This window comes from Peromyscus leucopus, chromosome 9, assembly GCF_004664715.2.
Source record: "Peromyscus leucopus breed LL Stock chromosome 9, UCI_PerLeu_2.1, whole genome shotgun sequence".
Lineage (NCBI taxonomy): Eukaryota > Metazoa > Chordata > Mammalia > Rodentia > Cricetidae > Peromyscus > Peromyscus leucopus.
In genome coordinates, this window is record NC_051070.1 from 96,237,270 (window position 1) to 96,262,583 (window position 25,314).

Here is a 25,314-nt window from a genome sequence, read left to right on the forward strand (position 1 = left end):
TTAGTACCTCATGTGGGGAAATGTGGATGTTGGCATCACACCCACCAATCCACTGTTGTCCAGTTATAAGACTGTTCTGCTCAAAGTGTACTGCCTTCTTGGTAAAGCATTCTTAGCAGGTTATGATTATGATTCCCTCCCACTCATTTGGCCTCTTAATCTTTTCAGTATGTTGTGATGCTGGGCTAACCTTAGTCCTGGTTTTTCTGTGTCTCCTCTTAGCACTGACTCCTACTGAAATAAATACAAATCCAAGTGCAAGATTTTTTTTTTTTTAACAAGTGATTAAGTCAATTTAGTTGACTTAGGCATCCGCAATAGTGACTTCAACCTCCACTCCTGGATCAATACTGATGGAAGTAATCTGTTTAACAATCTCCGAAGGACTGTGTAAGTCAATGAGTCGCTTGTGGATTCTCATTTGGAAACGATCCCACATCTTGGAACCTTCACCACAAGGTGTTTTTCTTGTAGTGATTCTCAGTGTCTTGGTAGGCCTGCACACTGGTCCTTTCACTTTCAGATCCTTTTCCTTTGCACTTCTGATCAATTTGGTACACACCTTCTCCAGCGACTTCACATTGCGGCTGGTGAGCGTGATTCGAATTCAATGAATCTCCACCTCGGGCTCCATGGGCGTCTTTCCGGTATCTTTAAAAGCCATGGCTGCCATGCGGCTTTCTGACCGACTTGTTCCTCAGCAGGAGCGAACAGCGGAGCTCCGCAGCACGCAACACCACGCCTCAGAAAGGACCAAGTGCAAGATCTTAAGAAGAGTTTGTTGTGGGTTAATTTAGTTTCTGCACACTTCAGAGCTGTGACTATCAAAAACTTCTTTGTAGCAAAATCCATGTTTTGATTTTTGTTTTAGTGTGTTTATGAACAAATGTCTATGGAAAATGGTTCAACTGGGTACATCAAGACAATGGAGTGTTTAGTAATTAATGCATCCCATTAGCTTTAATTTAATTTATTCCCAGTACTTTTAATTTGTAATTTTCCTTCATTTGTCCTGTTGTTTATTTATAACAATGTTGTTTAGTTTCCACATATGTATGTGTTACCAAAGTCTCTGTTACTTCTCGAATATTATTAAGAACCAGCTTTAATCTTCTTCCCAGAGGCACAGAAGAGAACGGCACAAATTATTTTCTGGAATAGAATCTAAATACACTGAGCTCTTAGTCCATCTACTTTATTCCTCTGGAATAAAATCCTATCTACATAGCTTCAGTTCTGTTCTCGTGCCTAGCTCCTTTCCTGCCTGATTTCTCTCTGCATTTATCTGCTGTCCCCTCTAAGTCTGTCTTAATTCTCTCATCTTAGTTCTGCGCCATCTTGGTCTTTCACACCTCATTCTTCCCCATCTGGTTCTTTCTTATCTTCCATCTCATTCTTCTAGTTCTCCATCTAGTTCTTCAGCCCAAATCTTCCTTATGTCTCTGATTACAGTTATATACCCATGCAATAACAGTGCTTTAGCTAAAGCAAGGTCACCAGGCTTGAATTCTTACAGGGTCATAAAGGCAGACAAGAGTTTTCCTTAGGCAGTGACCTTCAGGCTTTCTTTTACAATGCAAAAGGGGAGTGGTAAAGGAGGAGCTTATCTAAGAGCTAAAATTGTTTAGTAGGGAATTTATGTGCTTGAACTACATTCCTAGAGGTAGTTAGGTAAATGTTAGGAGTCTATAATGTTAGTATAAATACCACCAAGGCTGTATAAGAAAGGAGGGTCTGAGCTTAATTTGCGTTAATTCAGGAGATTGTTTGGCCTTGGATGCTTGATATGTATTTTGGATAAAATACATTGCTGTGGGATGGTCTGTATGTCAAATTGCTCTGATTGGTCAATAAATAAAACACTGATTGGCCAGTGGCCAGACAGGAAGAATAGGCGGGACTAACTGAGAGGAGAATTGAGATTACAGGAAGGTTGGGGGGCACTGCCAGCTGCCGCCATGACAAGCAACATGTAAAGATGCTGGTAAACCACAAGCCATGTGGCAAGATATAGGTTTATAGAAATGGATTAATTTAAGATGTAAGAACTAGATAGCTAGAAGCCTGAGCCATTAGGCCAAACAGTTTAAACAATATAAGTCTCTGTGTTTACTTGGTTGGTTCTGAGCGGCTGTGGGACTGGCAGGTGACAGAGATTTGTCCTGACTGTGGGCCAGGCAGGAAAACTCTAGCTACAATACACTGTTATGAGTTCTTGGAAACATACATAGCATACAAGGAAATCATTGCAGGAATTGGCTAATATATATACAAAAGCTAAAATATCACCAAGACTCCTTAAGCCATGGCTTGACCTTTGGAGAAGTCCTTGACTCTTCCAAGTAATAGCTTTTGTGATAGTAGCTGAATTCTTTTACATTTTCCTGCAGTTTACAGTGGTTAGTGGTTTCCAGTTTAACTCTCTTGGTCTTATCACTCACGCTTTGTATTGGTTTGACAGACCTTTTATTGATCTACCACTCTGTTTATGAGCTTTCAATTTAATGGTTTATCATGTAATTGTTTTTCTAATATATACAAATAAATATTAAATTACCAAATATAGGCTATCATAGCAACATATTATAGACTGGGTAGCATAAAGAACTAAAACTTTATATCTCCAGGGAGCTGGTTAATTTTGATTGGCAGCTTGAGTAGATTAAGAAATACCCAGGAAGGTGTCTTAATTATGGTTTCTAATACTTCAATGAAATACCATGACCAAAAAGCAACTTGGGAAAGAAAGGGTTTATTTGACTTATACTTCCATATGACTGTTCATCACTGAAGGAAGTCTGGACAGGAACTCAAACTGGAAAGGAACCTGAAGTAATGAGATGATACAAAGGCCATGGAGGGGTGCTACTTATTGGCTTGCTCCTCATTGCTTGCTCATTCTCCATTCTTATAGAACTCAGAAACACCAGTACAGGTATTGCACCACCCACAATGAGCTGGGCCCTCCCATACCAATCACTAATTAAGAAAATGCCTTACAGATTTGCCTACAGCCCAATCTTAATGAGACATTTTTCTCAGTTGAGAGTCCCCCTTTCAGATAATGGTAGCTTGTATCAGTTGACCTAAGACTAGCCAGCACAGACAGAGGTAAAGCATACCTGGGTGTGTCTGTGAGGGTGTTCCCAGAGAGAATGACCTGCCATTCATGTGGGGGACACCATCTGCTATACTGAAGACCCAGATAGAACTAAAAGGGAAAGAGGAAAGCTGGAATGCCAGCCATCATTTCTGCTTCCTGTCTATCATGATGTGAGTGGCCCTGCTCTAACACACCATTCACACTACCACAGAGAGACAACCCTGAAACAGTGAGCTGAAGTAATTCTTTTTCTTTTGTTCTATCAGGTATTTTGGTGATGGTGATGGAACAGCAACTAATATAGTCTATTACCAAGGTGATGAAAAGTTAGAGGTGGTGGGCGTTTTGTGGCCTTCAGTGAGCCACCTTGCTGCATCCTCATGTGGCAATGAGAAACCCAGTAGACTCCTCCTGTTCTTGTTCTAGCCCCATTGGGATAGGAACCAGCCCTTATGACTTCATTTATGCATTATCACTTCTTCATAGACCCTCTAGATGTGGTTAGATTATGCAGGGGAGCTGTCAGCATATGAATTAAGGGAGAGGCATATACATTTGTATTAGTCAGAGTTCCCTAAAGGCACAGAACTTATTGAGTGTATATATATACACACACACACACATATATATATATATATATACATATATATACATACACATACATACATACATATGATTTTTTGAATGACTTATAGGCTGCAGTCCAACTAATCCAACAATGGCTAGCTATAAATGGAAAGTCCAAGAATCTAGAGGTTCCTCAGTCCCACAAGGCTGAGTGTCTCAGTTGGTCTTCTGTATATACTAGAATCCTGAAGAAGTTGGCTTCAATGCCAGTGAAGTAATGGATGTGCTGGCAAGGCGAGGACAAGCAGGCAAATAGCAAGAGCTTCTTTCTTCTGTGTCCTTATATAGGCTTCCAGCAGAAGGTGTGGCCCATATTAAAGGTATGTCTTCCCTCCTCAAGATTTGGATTAAAGACATGTCATGTTGTAAATTAAAGGCCTGTGTCTTCCAGCTTTAAGATTCAAAGGCATATGTCTTCTTGCCTCAAGATTCAGATCACAGATGTGTGTTTTCCTACCTCAAATGTCTGGACTACAAGTGTTTATCTGCTTCAAATCAAAATCAAGCAGAAAATCTCTTACAGGTGTGTCCTCCATTTCTGGATTGTAGTTCATTTCACATATAGTCAAGTTGACAATCAAGAATAGCCATAACATCATTCAACTGTAACTGTGTGGTCATGGCACAGGTGTGTGGGTTCATGCAGGTCCATGGAATGAAGACTCATAGGCATCTTAAGAATGAATCTAGCCTTTATGGCTGCAGGGGGGTCCAGCCTCAAAGGACTGAAGCACTTTCCCTTCGCCTAGGGTCAATTTTATTTCTCTCCAATACAGTTTAGCGAGTTAATTTCCGTATGTTCAAAACAATCTGAAAGGGGCTCCCAACAATACAATGCCAAGTGCAAAATCCTAGATTTATCAGGTACCATGGTTTTTCAGGTTTCCTGAATCAAGTTTTGCATAGGCCTTTGTATCCTTGGGAAACTCCTAGACAAGATTCAGATAGAGGGCAACAAGGGAAACAAAGAGTGTCTGCTAAACAAAAGACGGATTAGGGCTAGGTGCTACTCTCTGGAGCCAGGCCAGGTGCAGCTCAGCAGCAATGCCATCACATTCAACTATAACTTGAATGTTTTTTTTTTTTTAAAGATTTATTTATTTATTTATTATGTATACAATGTTCTGCCTGCATGTACCCCTGCCCACCAGAAGAGGGCACCAGATCTCATTACAGATGGTTATGAGCCACCATGTGAATGCTGGGAATTGAACTCAGGACCCCTGGAAGAGCAGTAAGTGCTCTTAACCTCTGAGCCATCTCTCCAGCCCCAAAACTCGAATGTTATATGAACCAAACTTCCTTCCTCCCTCCCTCCCTCCCTCCCTCCCTCCCTCCCTCCCTCCTCCCTCCCTCCTTCCCTCCCTTCCTTCCTTCCTTCCTCCTTCTTTCCTTCCTAACTTCCTTTCATTCTTTGATAATATTTAGCATACTGTGAAGTCTTATTTCCACTTTTCTTTTGTGATTTAACAACATATTTTGTTAATTACTCTAAGATATTATTTAATAACATTGGTTATTTTCATGCATAGCTGAAGTCATCTTTTTAAGTTTGAACAAAATAATTATGTTGCTAACAAACCTACTACTTATGACTGGATGATTTGTGAAAGTCACAGAATAATTGTGTCTTACAGGCTGTGTTTAGATGACTTCCCTAGAGGCAGTCCTTCCTGCAGGATTCATGTCTAAGTGATTCATTTGTGAAGGGCTCCACAAAGAGACCATTGATGATGTAGAAACAAAAGGAAAGGTGAGAAAGCCAGAGAAGGGTGTGCAGCCCCAGGTAAAGTCCTCTGGAGGATTGTTTTTCCTGACCCAGAGGGGAGCCCTGAGGTTCTCCTTCATAGCTGCTTCCCTTTTGATCAGGGAATAGTCTTTCTGTTTCCCACTTCCTTCTGGCATTCACATGTCTCTCCCCTTGGGACTTGCAAATCCCCAGGCACCAGGAGTCCTGGCTGGTGGAAAGCTGCAGTGCAGGAGGACTGAGTCTGGACAATCCTTGTAGTTGTTGGCAACTGGGAGCAAATGCACATGCAAAGGGGAGGCAATTGGAGGTTGGAGGAATTGCTCACATGCTGAGTTCTCTGGATCTTCCTCTTTACAACAGCAAAATTAAGACCATAGATCATGTTAATTTGCAAATATGGCTTTCTGAGCAACACATCCACCCCTTATCCTCTGTGCTAGGACAATGATTTAAATATAAATGGTGGACATGGGATTGACTGTCAGATAAAAATCTAGGAAACAAGTTTTTCAGGTAAAAAAAGAATATTTATTAGATTTTTCTCAAATAAATGATTGCCACATCAGAAGATGTTAAAGTCAAGGTTTAGAAAAAATTCATGGAACCTGGATTGCTTAAAAGGAAGTTTTACTTCCATCTTTCATTTCATTTTATTTCAACTGTATCAAGAGTCTCCTAGATAGTCATGGCAGGCTTATCACAATTACAGACTAGATCAGCACTCTGACTTAGGTAAGGCAACAACAGAACAATGCTAATGTTTTCAGGTCCGAGATGATGCCATTTGAATGTAAGACTCTATCTCAATCATATTATGAGGGCAGGGGCAGGAGACTAGCTCTGTAGTGAACTTTATTAGATAATATGATCCAAGAGTCTGTTCTCCCCACTAAAGTGCCCTCAGTGGAACAACAAGAGGGTAGCATAGGTTGGAAAGAAAACACAGGAAACAAAAGAACACAGACAGCAGCAGTATTTAGAACCAGAGGGTTCCTCAATATTTCAATGACACATCAGAGATAGAGTAGATACAGTCATTGACAATCACAATTATGTTTGCTTTCCCTAAGGAATTCATTGAATAACATAATAAGTAAAATCTCTTGAATAAGACTACATAAGCATGGGGAGAGCTTCAGCTGTCAGGCCCAAAGAAGAGAATTGTATTCATGAGTTGTAGGAGATTCAAAAAAATAGTCAATTTAAAAGATTTATTTTTATGTGTATGTGTGTATGCCTGTGTGAGTACATGCCACATGTGTGTAAGAGCTCCTAGAGGCCAGAAGGATATTTCCAACCCCCTGGAGTGGACTTACACACAGTTGTGAGCCACCAGACACAGTAAGCCAGGAACAGAACCCAGATTCTTTGGAAAAGTAGTAGGTGTTCTTAACCATTGAGATATCTCTCCATCCCCCCAAATTTTAAGGTTGTTCAGGGATGAAATTTTATTTTTTCATTTGAGAAATGGTCTTTCTGAATGCCCTAGACTGACCTCCAACCCCTGCCCTAGTCTTCCCAGTGCTGGGATGACAGCTGTCTACCACTAAGTATAGCCTATGGATCATCGAGGGAGTCTAATGTCTTTTCTTTGAGAGCTGATTGTGAGGCATGAAGACCCATGATAGCATGAAAGTCAGTTGAGCAACCAGTATGATCAGTGCATTTTAAAGTGAGGTAAACTCATAAAAGCCTGTTCTGTCTTCTGTTAGAAAAGTAGTCAGAAAATGTTCACTTGTATATCTGTCTCAGTCCTTTCTTGTTACTGTGATAAGCATCACAAACAAAAGCAACTTGGGGGAGGAAAAGGTTTATTCCAGCTTTTACTTCTAGGTCACAGTCCATGACGAAGGGAAGTCAGGACAGGTATTTGAGCCATGAACCTAGAGCAGAAAACACAGGGGAATGCTGTTTACTAGCTCTTACTCTATCTCATGCTCAGTTAGTTTTCTTACACAGCCCAGACCTTCCTACCTACAGATGGTGCTGCTCACAGTCTGCTATATTCTCCCATATCAAGACAGTTTCTCACAGATATGGCCACAGGCCAATCTGATTTGGGTGACTCCTCAACTGAGGTTTTTTGTCTCCCCAGTGTCAAGTTGGCAATAAAACCAAGCAAGACAAGACCCAAGCAATATTTTCTACGACCCCTCTGTGGACTGAGAAGACAATGATAAGACAACCTAGCTACCTACAATTCCTATGTGTCAGGAGTTTAAAAATCTCTGGTCACTAATCAATTCTAACATCAGTTTCGGTTATGTTCATTCATGTTCTCTAGTGTTGGCCTCCAGCATTTATTCTTCCATCTCTTAATACTCCTAGTGGTATTCGCGTGAGCCATCTATATGGACAGAAGAGATAGAAAGCAAACTGACTTGGGAAGTTCTTAGTCTAGCAGCAGATACAATACAGAAGCAAGCAGTTAAAAACTCATCATGCAAGAGCCTGGAGTGTGCACAGGGATGCACTCACTCAGACCTGGAAGGCTCATGCAGGCTATTCGGCAGCAAATGGCTTCTGAGTTGAAAGTGGAGAATGATGACTTTAGGCATAAGAACAATGGTTATCCTCCTCTTCCTTAAATAAAAAATGCTACTATCAAATATTTTAAAACATTTTAGAATTGTTATTTTGCTTCTGTTTTTAGCCATTAATTGTCTGTATTGGGACTAGACAGTGTTCTGGGTTAGCAGCTCATACTAATGCAGTTATAAAGAAGTTTTCCTTCCAGGCCCCATTTTCTCATCCTCCTCCTGATCATATCATTTATTCATGGAGATTTTGTTTTGATGAGTTCGTTGTAAGCTATTCTTTCTTATTAAGTATGAGAGTGATAGAAATACTTAAATTATAGAAAATACTTCCAAAGTATCATTTGTTTCATTTTTCACTTTTGTCCTCGTTGAAGTTTTAGACAAGAATTTTCATAAGTATGTCAGTAATAATTTTAAAGTGGCTGCCAGATAGCTTGTCTCTGGCTCCTTTTACCAGTCTCTTAAGTGGCCACCAAGCAATGAGTGCGAATTTACTCACCTATTGTAAGACCCGAAGCTAACCTGTAAGCCCCACCTGCCCAAGGGCTGGGTAACTTCCTGGAAGGCTGGGAGTTGTAGTTCTTAGAAAATAACAAGGCCACATTGGAAAATATGGAGGACACATTGTTTTGTCCATAAGAGCCCTTCCAAAACTTGTGTTGGAGCCACTCAGCTGGCAATTCCAGGGAGTAGTTCTGGCCAAAGTCCATCTACTTGGACAATAGTCAATATTTAATTAAAGCTTGCTACATTTTGGCTCAAAATTGTGGAACTGTTTTTTTCTCTCATGAATCTCAGGATTAACACTATGTAGACTAAAGTGCATTGATGCAGTTTCTTCACAAAACTAGATGGCCCCAGGTGAGATCACTTTATTCAGAGACACCAAAACCCACTCCAGGATCGACAGCTTTTGGAAGATGGCTGTGGAGCTTTTGATAGCAGCTCTCAAGTGATGTATTAATCGGTGTCCCCTGAGTTAGCAGGCATCACAGACAGTTTTCAGTAGTTAGGGCTTCTTTGGTTTATTACAGGCTTCCAGTGTTTGGGTCAGTCGAGGCTCAGGTATTATTTGTTGATCAAGATATTATAGGACATAGAGAGGTTTGGGTATGAAAAGAAATTCAATTATTACTATTCTCATGGCGCAAAAGACTTGACTGTTCTGGGAATTGCTATCATTGCTCCTATTGTGACAGTGGTCAGCATAGACTGCATGTCTCTCCCTGTGTTTCTATCTTGATCTGATCTGAATGACCAAGGTGTCAAGTGCATCATTTGGTCAACCACACCTTAAAAGACTTTATTTAGATCAATGATATTCCTCTCAGAGTCCTTACCATTTTTTAGAGCTCTTTTCTCACTTTTCCTTTGTAGAAAGAAAATGTTAAGACAGTACATATACCTAACACAATATCCTTTCAAAGGCTGTGTTGGTGTGGAGAAGAAAATTCATCATCATGGGAACCACATGGCAATGATACATTTCATGAATAGAATTTGGCTTTCTGGGTTGCTTTATGAAAACTCCCATGAACCTCTTGTTTTAAAAAGTAAACAATTTCGGCCGGGCGGTGGTGGCACACGCCTTTAATCCCAGCACTTGGGAGACAGAGGCAGGCGGATCTTTGTGAGTTCAAGGCCAGCCTGGTCTACAGAGCGAGATCCAGGAAAGGCGCAAAGCTACACAGAGAAACCCTGTCTCAACAAAACAAAACAAAACAAAAAAAGTAAACAATTTCAATTCAGTGATGTCAGGGCATGAATCAATGGCTCATAGTTGAATGGCTTGATATGTTTCATGCATTACACATGCCATTGAGAGTTCTCAGCAGAATGCATCTATTTAAAAGAATTTCAAGGAGTGGAGGATATAGAAAACCTCTGAATCATGGAGAATATCTATTCTCATACCAAAGAAACTCATAGTTGTGGATAATCTGTGGCTGAATATAATAAAACCTGTGACCGTAGACAATAAATAGGAGCATGACAGCAGTATTGACTCCATTTACTATTACACTGGCTTAGTTAACTCTTAATGGACTATTTGGACCCTGAAAAGGCAAGGACTTAGTCCTTTTCTGGTAGCTGTACAGGTTATTGATGGTTATAGGGAAGACTATTGCTTTATATCTATCAGGATGTATACCCAGTGTCTTCCTATTCTAAAAGGGAGCTAAAAGCATTTTGGTTTCTGAATTACTATGTCCGTTTCTATTTTTGTGAAGAAATGGGTTCCGTTAAATATTCTTCTAATCATATTATCATTCAGAAAGATATTTTCTCATTGAATATTTCCCAACAGTTGTGTATAAATCAACTTTCATGTAATGAGCTTGGGAGACATAATAAGAACACATGGTTCTTGCCTTCACTGGGAAATTAATGGATAATAAGCCTAGAAGACAGAAGGCAGTAGGAAAAGTCACATGATTGGAGTCACAGTTCCCAGATCCATCTAGCTTGTTTTTGGAGGTGGGAAGGAATTGTTCCCCAAAGGAGGAAGTTTCTGAAGATGAATGTGCAGTCATCATGTAGAGAAGGTACTGTTTCCTGGGATGAATTTTCTAAATGGAAAGCCTGAAAAGGGCCTTGGGGTGATGGCATGAGGTCATTCCACTTGGTTCTAGAGACATTAGCTGAATGGGATCCCCTAGCTGAATCAGCCAGCCCAGAGCTGGAGCCACCACCAAAGCACTTCTTGCAGAATGAGCAATCCTTCCCTCTTGTGCACAGAACTCTTGATTGAATCTCTGAAATGTGCACAGTCTGGTCAACAAAAAGATTAGAAAGAAAAGAAACAACCAGTCCTGTTTCAAACAGAAGTAGCATCACACATTCAATTATGAGCCACAACTGAGGTAACCAGGACTTTGAGCTGTGGAGATGAGAGCCGAGAGCAAACATGCCCTTTAAGTTACTAAACTAGAAAAGGAGACTTCAGAAGTCTTCCAGTTCTCCCAAGCCCCAGCTGTCCTGTGTCTTGAGGCCTCACTTCTGCATCAGGACACAAGTAGAGCCAATGGGGACAATGTGCAGCATTGCTTAGCCTGCAAGCTGGTGTCACCAATAATCACCACCTCTTTTTGTTATTGTTTATTTATTGTGATTTTATATCCCAATCAAAGTCTCCCTTCCTTCCTCTCCTCGTGGTTCTTTTCCCTTATCTCCCCTCTCCTACCCTCCCACCCACCTCTCCTCCTCTGTTCTATCCTGGGCCTCTGGGTCCTGACCCTTAGGGGTGAGCTCCCTCTCAGGCTATGGGTCTCCAGATGGGCCACTCCCACAACATCTATGCCATCTTTACCTCAACACATTTTGTAGGTAGGACACATTTTAGGTCAAACGGTTTGTAGTGAGTTGGTGTCCCAGTGCCTCCACTGGAAGTTTTGCTTGGTTATAGAAGATGGCCAGTTCAGGCTCCATATCCCCTATTGCTATGAGTCTTAGGTAGGGTCATTTTAATAGATTCCTGGAAGTTTCCATTGCTCTAGGTTTTTAGCTCATCCCAGGGATGCCCCAGATTACAGTTGTCTCTCCCAGTACTCTCGTCCTCCACCTCCCTTGCACAACACCTGACCCCTCCTGTTCCCATCTTCAGCCTACCCTTCTAGCTCACTGTCCCTGTCCACTGGCAATGCCTATTATATTTCTCCTTCACAGTGGGATTTATGTATCCCTCACTTGAGCTTTCATTGTTACTTAGCCTCTCTGGGTCTGTGGATTGTGGTATGGTTCTCCTTTACAGATAATATCCACTTATAAGTGAGTACATACCTTGTTTGTCTTTCTGGGTCTGGGTTACCTACTCAGGATGATTTTTTTTTTCTAATTGCATCCATTTGCCAGCAAATTTTCTGATGCCATTGTTTTTAAAAGCTGAGTAATACTCCATTGTGTAAATGAACCACCTATTCTTTGTCCAGTCTTTAGTTGAGGGACATCTAGGTTATTTCCAGTTTCTGGTTATTATGAGTAAAGCTTCTATCAACATAGTTGTGGTAACATGGAATGCCCTTTGGGTAAATGAACAGGAATGGTATAGCTGGGTCTTGAGGTAGATTGATTCCCAATTTTCTGAGAAACTGCTGTATTGATTTCCAAAGTGGCTGTATAAGTTTGCACTCCCACCAGCAGTGAAGGAGTGTTCCCCTTGCTCCACATCCTCATTAGCATGACCTGTCACATGTTTTTGGTCTTAGTCATTCTGACAGGTGTAAAATGGAGTCTCAGAGTTATTTCCCTGATGGCTAAGGAAGTTGAACATTTCTTCAAGTGATTTTAGGATGTTTGAGATTCATCTATTGAGAATTCTCTGTTTAGATATGTTGATGTCTAGTTTCTTGAATTCTTCATATATTTTGGAAATCATCCTTCTGTCAGATGTGGGTTTGGTGAAGATCTTTTCCCATTCTATGGGCTGCCATTTTGTCCTTTTGACAGTGTCCTTTGACTTTCAGAAGCTTTTTAGTTTCATGAGGTTCCATTAGCTAATTGTTGATATTAATGCCTGCATGCTTTGTGTTCTGTTCAGGAAGTTATCTCCTATACTAATGCATTCAAGGCTATTCCCCACTTTCTCTTCTATCAGGTTCAGTGTATCTGGATTTATGTTGAGATCTGTGGTCCACTTGAATTTAAGTTTTGTACAGAGTGGTACATATGGATCTATTTGCATTCTTCTACATGCTAACACCCATTTAGACCAGTACCATTTGTTGAAGATACTTTCTTTTTTTCCATTGTATAACTCTGTCTTATTTGTCAGAAAGTGAGTGTCTGTAGATATGTGAATTTACTTCTGGGTCTTGATTCAATTCTATTGATCAACCTGTCTGTTTCTATGTCAACACATGGTTTTTATTACTATAGCTCTGTAGTACAGCTTGAAATCAGGGATGATGTTACCTCCAGACATTCTTTTATTGTACAGGATTGTTTTAGTTATCCTGGATTTTTTGTTTTTTCCATATGAAGTTAAGTATTGTTCTTTCAATGTTTGTAAAGAATTGTGATGGAATTTTGTTGGGGATTGCATTGCGTCTGGAGATTGCTTTGGCAAGATTGTCATTTTACTATGTTAATCCTACTAGTCCATGAGAATGGGAGATCTTTCCATCTTCTGATATTTTTCTTCAATTTCTTTCTTCAAAGACTTGAAGTTCTTGTTATACAGGTCTTTCACTTGCTTGGTTAGAGTTACACCAAGATATATTATATTATATTATAATTATATCACATCACATTACATTATATTAATTATATTATATCATATCTTATCATATCATTATATTATATTGTATTAATTATATTTATTATATTATATTATATTTATTATATTATATTATTACGTTACATTACATTACATTATATTATATATCATATCATATCATATCATATCATATTATATTATATGGCTATTGTGAATGGTATTGTTTCCCTGATTTCTTTCTGAGTCCATTGAGCCCATTTATAATTTGTATATAGGAGGACTACTGATTTTTTTGTTAATTTTTGTATCCAGCTACTTTGCTAAAGGTATTTACCAGCTGTAGGAGTTACCTTGTAGAATTTTTTTGGGTCACTTTTGTGTACTATCACATCATTTGTAAATAGAGATACTTTGACTTCTTCCTTTCCAATTTGCATCACTCGATCTACTTTCGTTGTCTTATTGCTTTAGCTAAAATTTCAACCACTATCTTAAATAGTGGACAGCCTTGTCTTGTACATGATTTTAGTGGAATTTCTTTGAGTTTCTCTCCATTTAATTTTATGCTGGCTATAGGCTTGCTATATTTTTCCTTTATTATGTTTTGGTATGTCCCTTGTATCCCTGATCTCTCCAAGACTTTTATTAGTCAGTACCTCCTGATGGTGAGTACAACTACCAAACTTTCACAGTCTTCTTTGCCTGACCACAGAGAGATGAGTACCAGAAGGCGGTGGGAACTCAGTCATACCTCATGCCAGTCACAGCCCTTAACCAAAACCTGGCAGATGGGAGGTGAAAATAATTTTGTTGCCTGTTGTGCCTATTTCCCCCACTGGAGCAAGTCTGACATGTGATCATTGTGGGAGCTGGCCCAAAGTTCAACCGTGGATCTGTTTGCTATTGTTGCTTTCACCACATTTCCATTCCAGTGCCAGCTCCCCGTCTCCCCAACATATCCACTTTAGATAGCACCTTTGGAGTTCTTCGGCATTGTTAATAATTTTGCATATTTTTGTATAGTAAATTAATATTTGTAGCAGACTAAAAGGAAAATATATTTACATCTAATGCTTCTTAGTATCACTGAGTCATATATACACAAATATAAACACTAATATACCTGCAAAGAATTTAATAATTTGGTGATACAGCTTTGGATGTTACATTCTGTGGAGATTCTTGGAAGACTATTATATGGGTGCTTAAAAGGTTTTAGTGATATTTTAGGAAATGGATTATGTTTCTTAAGATGGGCTAGAGATGCATCTTTACCTTCTTATCTGTAGAAATAGAATAGATTCTTCTACCATCTGAAAAATTTACTGTCCAAATATACATACATTTGTAGGGATGGATTAGATTTGAATAAATTATGCTGTAAAAACACACCTGGATTGCACTGAGCTGTAATTAGCCCATAGTTACCTGAAATTTGTCATTGACTGAGCTGCCACCCTATAAAACTGTGTCATCTAGTGTATCTGACTTGTCTTTGTAATAGACAGACTGTGTTGTAAGATGGGGAACTGAGGAATTGTGAATGTAAATTTCTGAAATACTGAGGGTACACCCTTTAGGGTTAGGGCCATGATGGAAGTTGGGGTATTTGACTCAATCAAAGAGATAAGAGCTCAAAAGAGAACTCCCCACCACCATCCCACCCAAGTTCTAGCTCAGTTCAATATGGGGCTTTTCTCTTGTCTACATCCTAACTTCAGGGCATGCACATCCCTGTTGCTCTCTGGAGGGGTTCTATGGTGCCATTGGCCAGATGGATCCACCCTAGGTGAGGATTAGAGGATAGTGCTTGGATGGAGAAGAACCCTCACCCTTCCACTGACTTCTAAAACAGCAACTTATCCCTCTTTCCTTCCCTGTTCTGTGTTTTCTTTTTCTTCCAAGCCTTAGGTTATTCTTCCTGAGGGAAAAAGCTGACTTCTGATGCTAGGCTTCTGTCTTGTTCTCAGATGGGCTATTACTATGGAAGTCATGATTGAGCATTTATGTGAGATCAGGGGGAGAATATATGGCCAGCGAAAGGGTTTTCAGTTCTGCTGAGCATTAGAATCACTGAACCATTTTAATGAAAAGTGAATCCCTTTGCTAGCTCACTGAAACCAAAAACAGGACTTTCTAGAGGCAGCACTCAAGATGTTGCTACTTCCTGTTAAGGTTGGGGGCCGGGAGCTAACAGGATAGGAGGGAAGAAAGGAAGAGAGGAAGATTATAAATGTATCTTGAGATTAATACTCAGAGGTGAGGACTGGCCCTGCTATCAATGTCTCCTGTCCCCACAAGATTTTACCATTGGGAAGGATTCATTCTGGGGTTATCTGCTTCCTTGTTTTGTGAGAATTTAACAAGAATTGTAGCATGGTTGGAGTAACAGAAGAGAGGCCAGAAGTCATTGGTGAGGTACAGCCTCTGTTTCAATAGAGACCCCAGGATACTGTAGATGCCAAGACCATGGGACATATACAATATTCAGTGACAGGTGTGGAATGGAGCCAGCCTCATATGGGACAAGCTGAGTGTACTCTGTATGGCAGAACTGGAGAAGTGGGACTCTCCAAACCCTTTAGAGCCCAGAGGATTACATCATGAGTCAGTCCTAGATGTTGGACATGGAACTGTATTAGTGGACTTTGGTTTTGCTTAAATATGATTGCTTTAATGCTTTGGTTCTTCCATGTTGTAACAAGAACATATATAACTTGTTTGAGATGTTTATAGGACCCTGCAATTTAGAGACTGTGGACTTAACAGATATATTGAAGTTTTAAAACATTGGAAGTTTTAGTGACTATGCGACTTTTAAAACTTGAACTATATTTTATATGTTGATATCAACATGGAATTCTTTAGATGAACAAGAAACAAAAGGCTACGGTTCAATAGTGATACTTGTATATGTCAAGTTTACAAGGGATAGATTGAGCTGGCTAGTTTTTAATGTCAACTTGACACAATGTAGACATACCTAAGAAGAAGGAACCTCAGTTAAAGAATTGCCTCCATTAGATTTTAGATTAGCCTGTGAGGATGTCTGTGGGGGTATTTTATTGAACACTAATTGAAGTAAGAAGGCTCAGCTCACTATGGCTAGGTACATCTCTAGGCAGATAAGCCTGACGATTAATAAAAATTATCTAACTCAGTAAGCCAGAAGAAAGTCAGTTATTAATGTTAATCCATGGTCTCTCCTTCAGTTTCTGATCCAAGTTTCTGTCTTGAGTTCTGCCTTAGCTTCCTTCAATGATGGCCTGTAACCTGTAAACTGAAGGAAACTCCTTTTCCTTCAGTTGTTTTTGGCCATTTTGTTTATCATAACAACAGAAAGCAAACTCGGACAGACCTCTGTGCTGAAGCCTGGGAGAACTTTCTCACTTCAGTTACTGTTCTAACATTTCAGCATTCCCTCAGCTTCCCATCACAGCCCACAGCAGATGCTGCAAAGCAGGGGACTGGAGTCCTGCAATCTCCTGAAGTATTGACAGTGTTGGAGGGCCCAAGTTGGCCCTTCCAAGCCTGAGGGGATGATTTAACCCTGCTTCATATCTTAGCTCCTCCCCTAGACCCACCTTCTGCTTAAAGACCTGTTAGTACATTAGTGAACTCTACCCTTTCTAGACTGACTTTGGGTTGTTTGGTTTGTCACACTTCTGTGGGACTTAGATACTTACCAATTTGATGCAGCAGCAAAGTTGTCAAAAGGAAGATCTCTTTCTCTTGACACAGTTCTTCCTGACATTAGTTTCCAGGATCTGTGAGCCAGATTGAAAGTGCTGAGCCCCAAGACAGTTAATTGAATGTTGTTCATTTACCCACTCAGCCAAGCATGAAATGTTTCCTCACAACTGAACTGTGTTTAGTCCAGGGCACAGGCTCTTCCCTCAAGGGAACCATAGATTAAGGCAAAGTGGTAATGCTTACCCTATCCACGTGTACTTTTGATTTTCCTACTATTGTTTTGACATTTCTTTCCTAAGAGGGGACTTGTGGGATGAATTGTAAAGTATCCAATTTTTTCTTGATTTTATAATTTTAAATACTTTCCTAATAAGATGAGATATTGAGAGGGTTCTAGGACTTTTATGACCTGAAAATTTATTTCCTACACTTAGGTGATGTTATGAGGATTAGATGTAAGACACCATTTGGTAGCAACTTATGTTTATTTATATTACATGTGAATGCTCAAGTTCAGGGATGAACTGTTTCCTTAAATGGATTTTTTTTTTTAAGCAGAGCAAAATGGCAGCTGACTAAGAGCCTTTTAAAGCCCTCCCCACAGACACAGTGAATTGAGCAGTTATCTGAGTACCAAACTATCAGCAGAAAAGCTGAGGAAAACTTTAGCCCACAGCATTTGTGTTTAGTAGAGCATCATGAACGGGGCATTGAAGAAGGAAGAGCTGCCATCATCACTCTGTCTGCCACTCTGCCCAATCTGGAGAGAGGCAGTGCTCACTTGAGGGAGTGAGCAAGAACACAGCCCAGACCTTTGAATTGAAACGCAGTACCAGGACCATCATAGTGAAATACAGTACTGGGCAAAGCCTCACAATGCCCAAAGTGACATTGAGCTTGGAGAACTGCATTAGACCTCATGGAAAAGAGACCACTGTATGGTGGCAGAATTGGGAGTAGAGTTCTGCTCACCAGGGAGCAGGGGATGAGGTAATTTTGTCTTGAATTCAAGTACCAGTTTTACTGCAGTGAGACCCTAGCACCAATGAAAATTGAAGGACTATGAGCAGGCTGGAGCTTGTGAAGGAGCATGTAGGCCAGTTCTAGCATCAGGCAGAGGTCTATACAGCTTTAAGATGCACCTATGTATCAGCGTTAATGTTGGAGAAGTCTGAGGAACATCTTCCCTCTTCTTGAGACTCTGCAGGCTTTGTGGCTGTGAGACTCAGGTATAACCCACAAAGCCTTGCACCAGCCTTGGCATTCAAAGGGCATTTTCTGCCACCCATGCCTTGACTTTGTGTAAGATAGCTATCATCAGGCCCATACCCATAGAATCATAGAACTTCCCCAGAGCCAGCAAAGGCACATGCTCCCCAGGTGGGTGGACTTGTGTTTGGCTAACATCATTGTGTATTATGGCATATACCTTCATGAACTCCTATAAGACTGAGATAGAACTCAGTTTGCCATCTGCTCAGGTGGTGAGTAGTCTGCTTTCACCAAAGCCATCTCTAACCCCAGGTGGTTAGCTTACAGTGACTCCACATTATAGAGGCAGGGCAAGAGTGGTGGTCTAAATGAGAATGTCCTCATGGGTTCATATATTTGTTTTTAATATGTGTGGTGTTGAAGGAAGTGTTTCAGTAGGGGTGGGTTTTGAAGTTTCAAAAGCCCACACCATTCCCAGGATCTCCCCCCCACCCCACTTCTCTTTGCCTTGTGCTTGTCGATCAAAATGTAGGTTCTCAGATACTGCTCCAGCTCCATGTTTGCTGGCCAACCTGCCACCATCTCCCTATCATGGCAGTCATGGACTCTAACTAACCCTCTAAAACTGTAAACTCCAAATAAGCACTTTTTTCTATAAGTTATCTTGGTCATGGTGTCTTATCACAGCAATGGAAAAGTAACTAAGACAGCAGGGTAGCTAAGGATGAAACTTTGCTCTAGAACTTAGTGGTGGGCTGGAGAAACATGACCCTATACAGATGTTAGCAGTTCTTTTTCCCAGGCCTATGAATGCAACATCTGGGACAGCTGCATTGCTAGAGAAGACACAGACTCCAGCCTAATCCAACTAACACGATATACGACTGATTGCAGTGGCCTTTGTTCACAAGTCCATCTCAGCAGTGCACTGTCTGTATAGGTAAGTATGGCCCTTGATCCTAACCCAGTGTTGTGTTGATTTTTTTGTGGGTTGTGAGCTCAACACTATGCCCCAACTTAACAGCATTGGTGATCAAAAGTATGACATAGGAGACCAGGATTCGTCCATCTACAGTGACTCTGCCCAGAGCTAGGTAGAATGCTGCACTGTCTGACCATTAACTGAAGATGAGGAATGCAGGCTGATTTGGGCTCAAAGAAATGTTTGGGAGGACACTGTAGCTAGAGATTTTCTCTCCAGGTCCTGCCAAGCCCTGGCAGCCCCATAGCCCACTTATAAAATAAACATGCAGACGCTTATATTATTTAAACTGCTCGGCCATTAGCTCAGGCTTACCATTGTCTAGCTCTTACTCTTATACTCAGCCCATTTCTGTTCATCTATATGTCACCACGTGGTCCGTGGCTTTACCTGCTGCCTTTATATGATGCTCCCTGGATGGCAGGCTGGCTTCTCCTCTCTGCCTTCCTGTTCTCTCATTTCTCCTCTCTGCTAGTCCTGCCTATACTTCCTGCCTGGCTACTGGCCAATCAGTGTTTTATTTATCAATCAGTCATCCACAGTACTTCCCCTTTTTCTTTTTTTTTTTTCAAAAAGGAAGGTTTTAACTGTAACATAGTAAAACTACATATAACAAAACAATTATCAAGCAAGAATTACAGTTGCAATATTAAAGAAGATAGCCTATCTATCTTATATTTGTGAGTCTAAGGTTTTATATCTAAACCATCTTTTATCATAACTGAGAAAATTATAACTATCTAGTCTTCAACCACATCAAAGACCCCAGAAGGATCTACTACTACCTGAGAAATAGGAGAAGGATGTAAGCAACTTTCGGGAGTCTTGCAGGGTAGACAGAGATAGCTGGCAGCCTGGACAGTTGCCTAATGTTCCTTTATTAAGTTGGGGCATCTGTCTTCAGCCCACAGTCCTAGAGTCTCTCAGTCATTTTTCTCTGTGTCCTGTAGAATGTCTGGCAGTTTCCTTTGAGAAGCAGGAACCTGAAGGACCATTTCACCAAGCAAAGTTCAGTGGTCACCTTCCTATGGGTCCTGCATGTCCAGTCGACCAAACAATCCAGGCAAGAACAGTTTCTTGTCCAAATGGCTATTTTTGCCAAGAAGATAATCTCCATATGGAGTGTCTTCGATGTCCATCCTCCTCTCTGAAGTAAATCAGTGTTGCCAGGAGCAGACATGTCTCATTGTCTAGAAAGTCTAAATTTTTAAAAATATTTTAAATGCCATATTCTGTAGGTTTTTGAAGTATTTGAAGATTACCTACCTAATTGAATTATATCTATGTATACCTAGAAAACTTAACATGACATAAGTTTGACTATCATAGAAGACTAATTTTTGATCTGTATTTCTTAATTATCCATTACAATCTAAATTAGATACATAAACATAATACCTCAGACAAGAATAGAAATATATATACAGTATAACAAAATTAAGTTTAAACTTGTATTGATAAACTAAAATCCATAGCAATGCAAAACATTTTAAACAAGTTGCTCTTTAAAAGTAGATTCAATAATCTACCCTTTCATCCTATCATATCTATATCATATCCCCTTTTCTTCTTTAGAAAGATTGCATTTATAATCAACCTGATTTAAATAAAAATATTGGCTTTTCTCTGTCCCACACCAGAGGGCTCTTATGATATGGGACAAAAGAATCTTTCAACTTTTTTTTTTTTTTTTTTTTTTTTTAGCAATATGTTTGGGTTTAGAGAAGGAGTGAGCCAATTCTATCTCCAAAGCCAGCTTGGTATATTTGGGAATTTGGGCGTAGCTTCTCTTACTACTTCCTGCTGGAGGAGGTTGCTGTATCTTATGGGGATACAAATAAAACTTTAGGATTATTGAGTAGTCCATGAGGGTGTATCATCTGAGCCAGTTGCCTTGAAACCATTCTGGATGTTGGATCATCTGTGCTATGGTGTCATTGGAGACCTTTCAAGGGGGTCTTGGCTGGTCATACCTGATGTATCTTAATCTGGAACAAATCCATAGCCTCTGGCTTTCTGTGGAAACAAAAGCAGAACCTCCTTTCCAAAGCAATGTATCCTTACATCCAAATTTTGAAGTTAAGATATCTTTAAAATATACATATTGGTTTAACTCAACTGCTTTTACGATCAAATGTTTTTCTGCAGTTAAAAATATCAAAGACAACATAATCCAGATTCTCTGTGTGATATCCATCTTTATGTGGCTTATTTTTTATATTAATTTTACTGTCTCTTTAAAGACTTTATTTTGTAAAACTATGTATTTCTTTATATAACTGTATTTATCACCTTTTTTGTCTCTTTCAAGCCTATGTATATTTTATACACATTGTAAACTATTCTATCTGAATCTGTCTTATTGTGAACTTATTGCTTTCAACTGCAGCATTGTAGGACTGAAATGGTGCTGTGGCTGCTGGCTCTGCCCACCTCAGCTTCCCAACATGGCGGTGGTACAGTTTACTACCAGCTCTGGGTCTGGAGCCATGTGTACCATCAACTATCAGAAGCAGTTCTATCAAAGCAGCACATAGCCCAGAAACCTTTTTTTTTTTTAAACTAACAAAAACTATATCCAACACACAGCATAGTGCACAGCTTGGAAATACCTCTGTGTAACATAGCATAGGTCAAGCCTGCACACACACCAGGAACCCACCACAGAGTAGCTCAAACCCGCAGGCTGCCGCTAACTTGAGAGAGACAACTAGGAAGCTGTTTTTAGCTCCATTTTAGAATCTTTTTTCTCAGGTTTTAGGTGGAAACTCTAGCTAACCCGTTGGGTGCCATTTGTAGATCTAACAGTCTTATTAAATAAGAAACACAGAGCCAAATGCAGAGTTAAAAGCCCAAGAGGTCAGAGCAGTAGCTGAGAGCTGAGACTTAAAACCACCTTCTTACCCTTCCTGCCGCTGCCGTCCTTCCCCTCAGAACGAGACCTACTTCCTGTGTCTGTCTTTTTATTGACTTTCTGTTCTGCCTTCTTATTGTTTATAAACCCAACCACATGACCTCCTCGTCACTGCCTGTCTATACAGACCTCCAGGTCTCTATGGTTGGCATTGAGATTAAAGGCGTGTGTCTCTATGCTGGCTGTATCCTTGAACACACAGAGATCTGCCTGTCATGTGATCGGGATTAAAGGTGTGTGCCACCACTGCTCGGCTTCTACTATGGCTTGCTATTAGCTCTGACCCCCAGGCAACTTTATTTATTAACATACAAATAAAATCACATTTCAGTACAAATAATAGGACACAATGCTCTCCAATACTCTTTCTGGGATTCTCCTGATTCTTTCTGAGCAAAACACAAGCAGTGCATTTGGGCTTAGATTATACCAAAACAAAGACAGCAGACTTCTAGAAAATCTGGGTCTAGAGAACACCTAGTGCTGTAATAATGGAAGTGATGGTAAGTGTGGGGAAAGTAAGAAGCCTGCCTAGAATTTCTGAAAAGACAGATGCAAACAAAGCCATATTGGGAGACTGGAGTAAGTATCCATTCCAGTACTCAGATCATGACATATACCAACAAACTTCGAGGGCTTTCTGGAAACCATGGCCTCAGCTAGTTATCAAAAAAGTGACATAAACTGACCAGGATCAAATTAGAGAGAGCTTTCATTAGAAAGTACAAGAAGGTTGTCTTAAGGAAGTTCAGTGATCTCTAAGAAAACAGAGAGAAATGTTCCAATACTCTTGACAGAGGAACCTAGCAAGCATATGGAAACAAACAAACCCTAGAAATTCTTGAGCTGAAAATACACTCAGCAAAATTAAAAATGTGATAGAATGTCTCACTGGCAGCATAGTGGAACAGGGGAAATATCTAGGAAGTTTAAAGAAATGTTACATAAAAATATGTAGTTTAAGGAGGAGCAAATTAGAAGAATGAGAAAAAATGCAGAAAGTGTATGGGAGACCTGGGAGTGCCATACAGATGGGAAGTGTGTGGAGAGGAACAAAAATGTTAAGTTGGAAACAGAGATGTACATCAATATCCAGATACAGACGACCAAAAGTTGCTAGTCAGTCACTCAACCAAATCTATCCCAAGACATTTTATACCTAAGCTCCCACAGGTCAAAGACAGAGAAGATTCTAGAGGTTTCAAGAGAAAAGAAAGAACACAGAGGGGTACCTCAGTCTTCCTGGTAACTAAATCAGGGCAAAGTTGCTGGAAGTTTTATTCTGCAAATTGCAATGCATTGCTTTGGAAATGAAGGAAGGACACTTTCTAGACACACAAGGTGACAGACTGTATGTCCACCAGATGTGTTCTAACAAGAAATGCTAACAGATCTCTTATAACACCCCCCCACAAAGAAACTGTCAATGAGAACTCATAGGTAAGAGCAGTTATACCACCAAATTCGAAATTCTCTGATACTATAAGCATGATGCATAAACCAAACATATATTTAGAACAGACAGGAAAATAGAATTAAAACAATAACTGCATTAATATGCAAAGTGATGGGCAATATAGGAAGATGCAAATCAGGATATAAAATCTTCAGGATGTGGGGAGGGATGGAATTTTTATGTGGGTCTATTTTCTCTTGTCTGTTTCTGTTCTCTCAATTATATTAAGTTGTATCATTTAAAAAATAGCTTTCTATAATTAAAAGATTTTTCATAAGCCTCTTGGTAACCACAAAGCAAAAGCCAATAATAGACAAACCAAAAATAATAAGCAAGGAACCAAACAAAACACAGCACTACTTTAGTAAGAACTTGCATATTAATATTTTGAGTATGAATGAGTGAAATTCTCCAGTTAACTTGCAGAGTGACTGAATGGATAAAACAAAACAAAATGAACAACCTCTGTGGCGTCTCTGCGAACACCATGGTTGGCAGAGAAATGATCCGTGTGAGCCAAGAAGGAAATCTGCTTCAATACCACTCAGTAGCCGCTGTTGGTTCAAACTTCTAGAGTCTGACACCAAGCAGTTTATTTTAGATGTATCTAAGTACAGTTCTATTTTGAAAAAAACGTTTACTGGTAATAGCCCAATCTCATGTGCAAAATAAAGCTTAAAGGATGACTACCTGTGACCTCTTCCATAAAAATAGGTGGTGGTGGCGGTGGCGGTGGCAGCAGCGGCGGCAGCGCATGCCTTTAATCCCAGCACTCGGGAGGCAGAGGCAGGCAGATCTCTGTGAGATCAAGGCCAGCCTGGGCTACCAAGTGAATTCCTGGAAAGGCACAAAGCTACACAGAGAAACCCTGTTTTGAAAACCCCCCAAAAAAGTATATATATATATATATATACATATATATGTTATATAGCTTAAGGGCCTAGGGGAGAATCTGGTATGCTCTCAGTCATGTAGATGGTGTAGAGCTATAAAGCATATATGACATCTCCCATAAGGATGAGTTCCATTGATGGAGAAACAATGCTCAAGGTAAAGGTGTAGGGAGGAAGACTCGAGGATAAACATAGTATTTTGGAAGATTCAGATGTGTCTGGCTCTACAAATAACACAAGTCACCAGGTTAGTAACTACATCCATGGCCAGCCTTCTGAGTGAAAAACAGGTATGCATCTCTCTTGTTGATGAGACAATCGGTTATGTTGAACATTCCTGGTTTGCCTAGTGCCTTTCTGTGAGCACACAAACCTTGTGCCCTCTACAAGTCTTCTAAAAAATAAAACAAAAACAGCTATAAGTAGTTTGTAAGAGATTTTTTTTTCAATTCGAAGGACACAGACTGAAAATGAAGGGTGGACTAAGGTTTTCTGTGCCCATGGAAACCCGAACAAAGCAGGGACAGAGACAGCACTGTTAGATACTCTAAATCAAAGGAAATAAAAAGGGACAAGAAAGTCGTCATATAACAATGAAGAGGTGGAGGAATTAGCAACAGTACATGGCTATTATAAACACAGGTACAGCCAATACCAAAGGCAGAAGTAGTGTCCAAGGTAGCCAGAGCCAGGAGTTCTAACTCCCCACTGCAAACAATGGATACTTTGCTGGCAATGGACCAGGGGTTATTAGACCTTATTTGTACCCATTGCCTAATAGATCCAACAGACATTACAGAACACCCACCCAGCAGCTACTGAGAACATCTGTCTCACCAGTGCATGGACCATTCTATAGAGTAGAGCACATCGGAGGTCAGAAAACATGTCTCACAAATTAAAAATATCAAACTCATACTGAGTAACTA

General features: G+C 40.1%; 1 pseudogene; it reads right to left on the reverse strand.

The window, feature by feature from the left end:
* Positions 1 to 304: 304 nt before the first annotated feature.
* On the reverse strand, positions 305 to 664 carry LOC114697414 (annotated as a pseudogene).
* Positions 665 to 25,314: the final 24,650 nt, after the last annotated feature.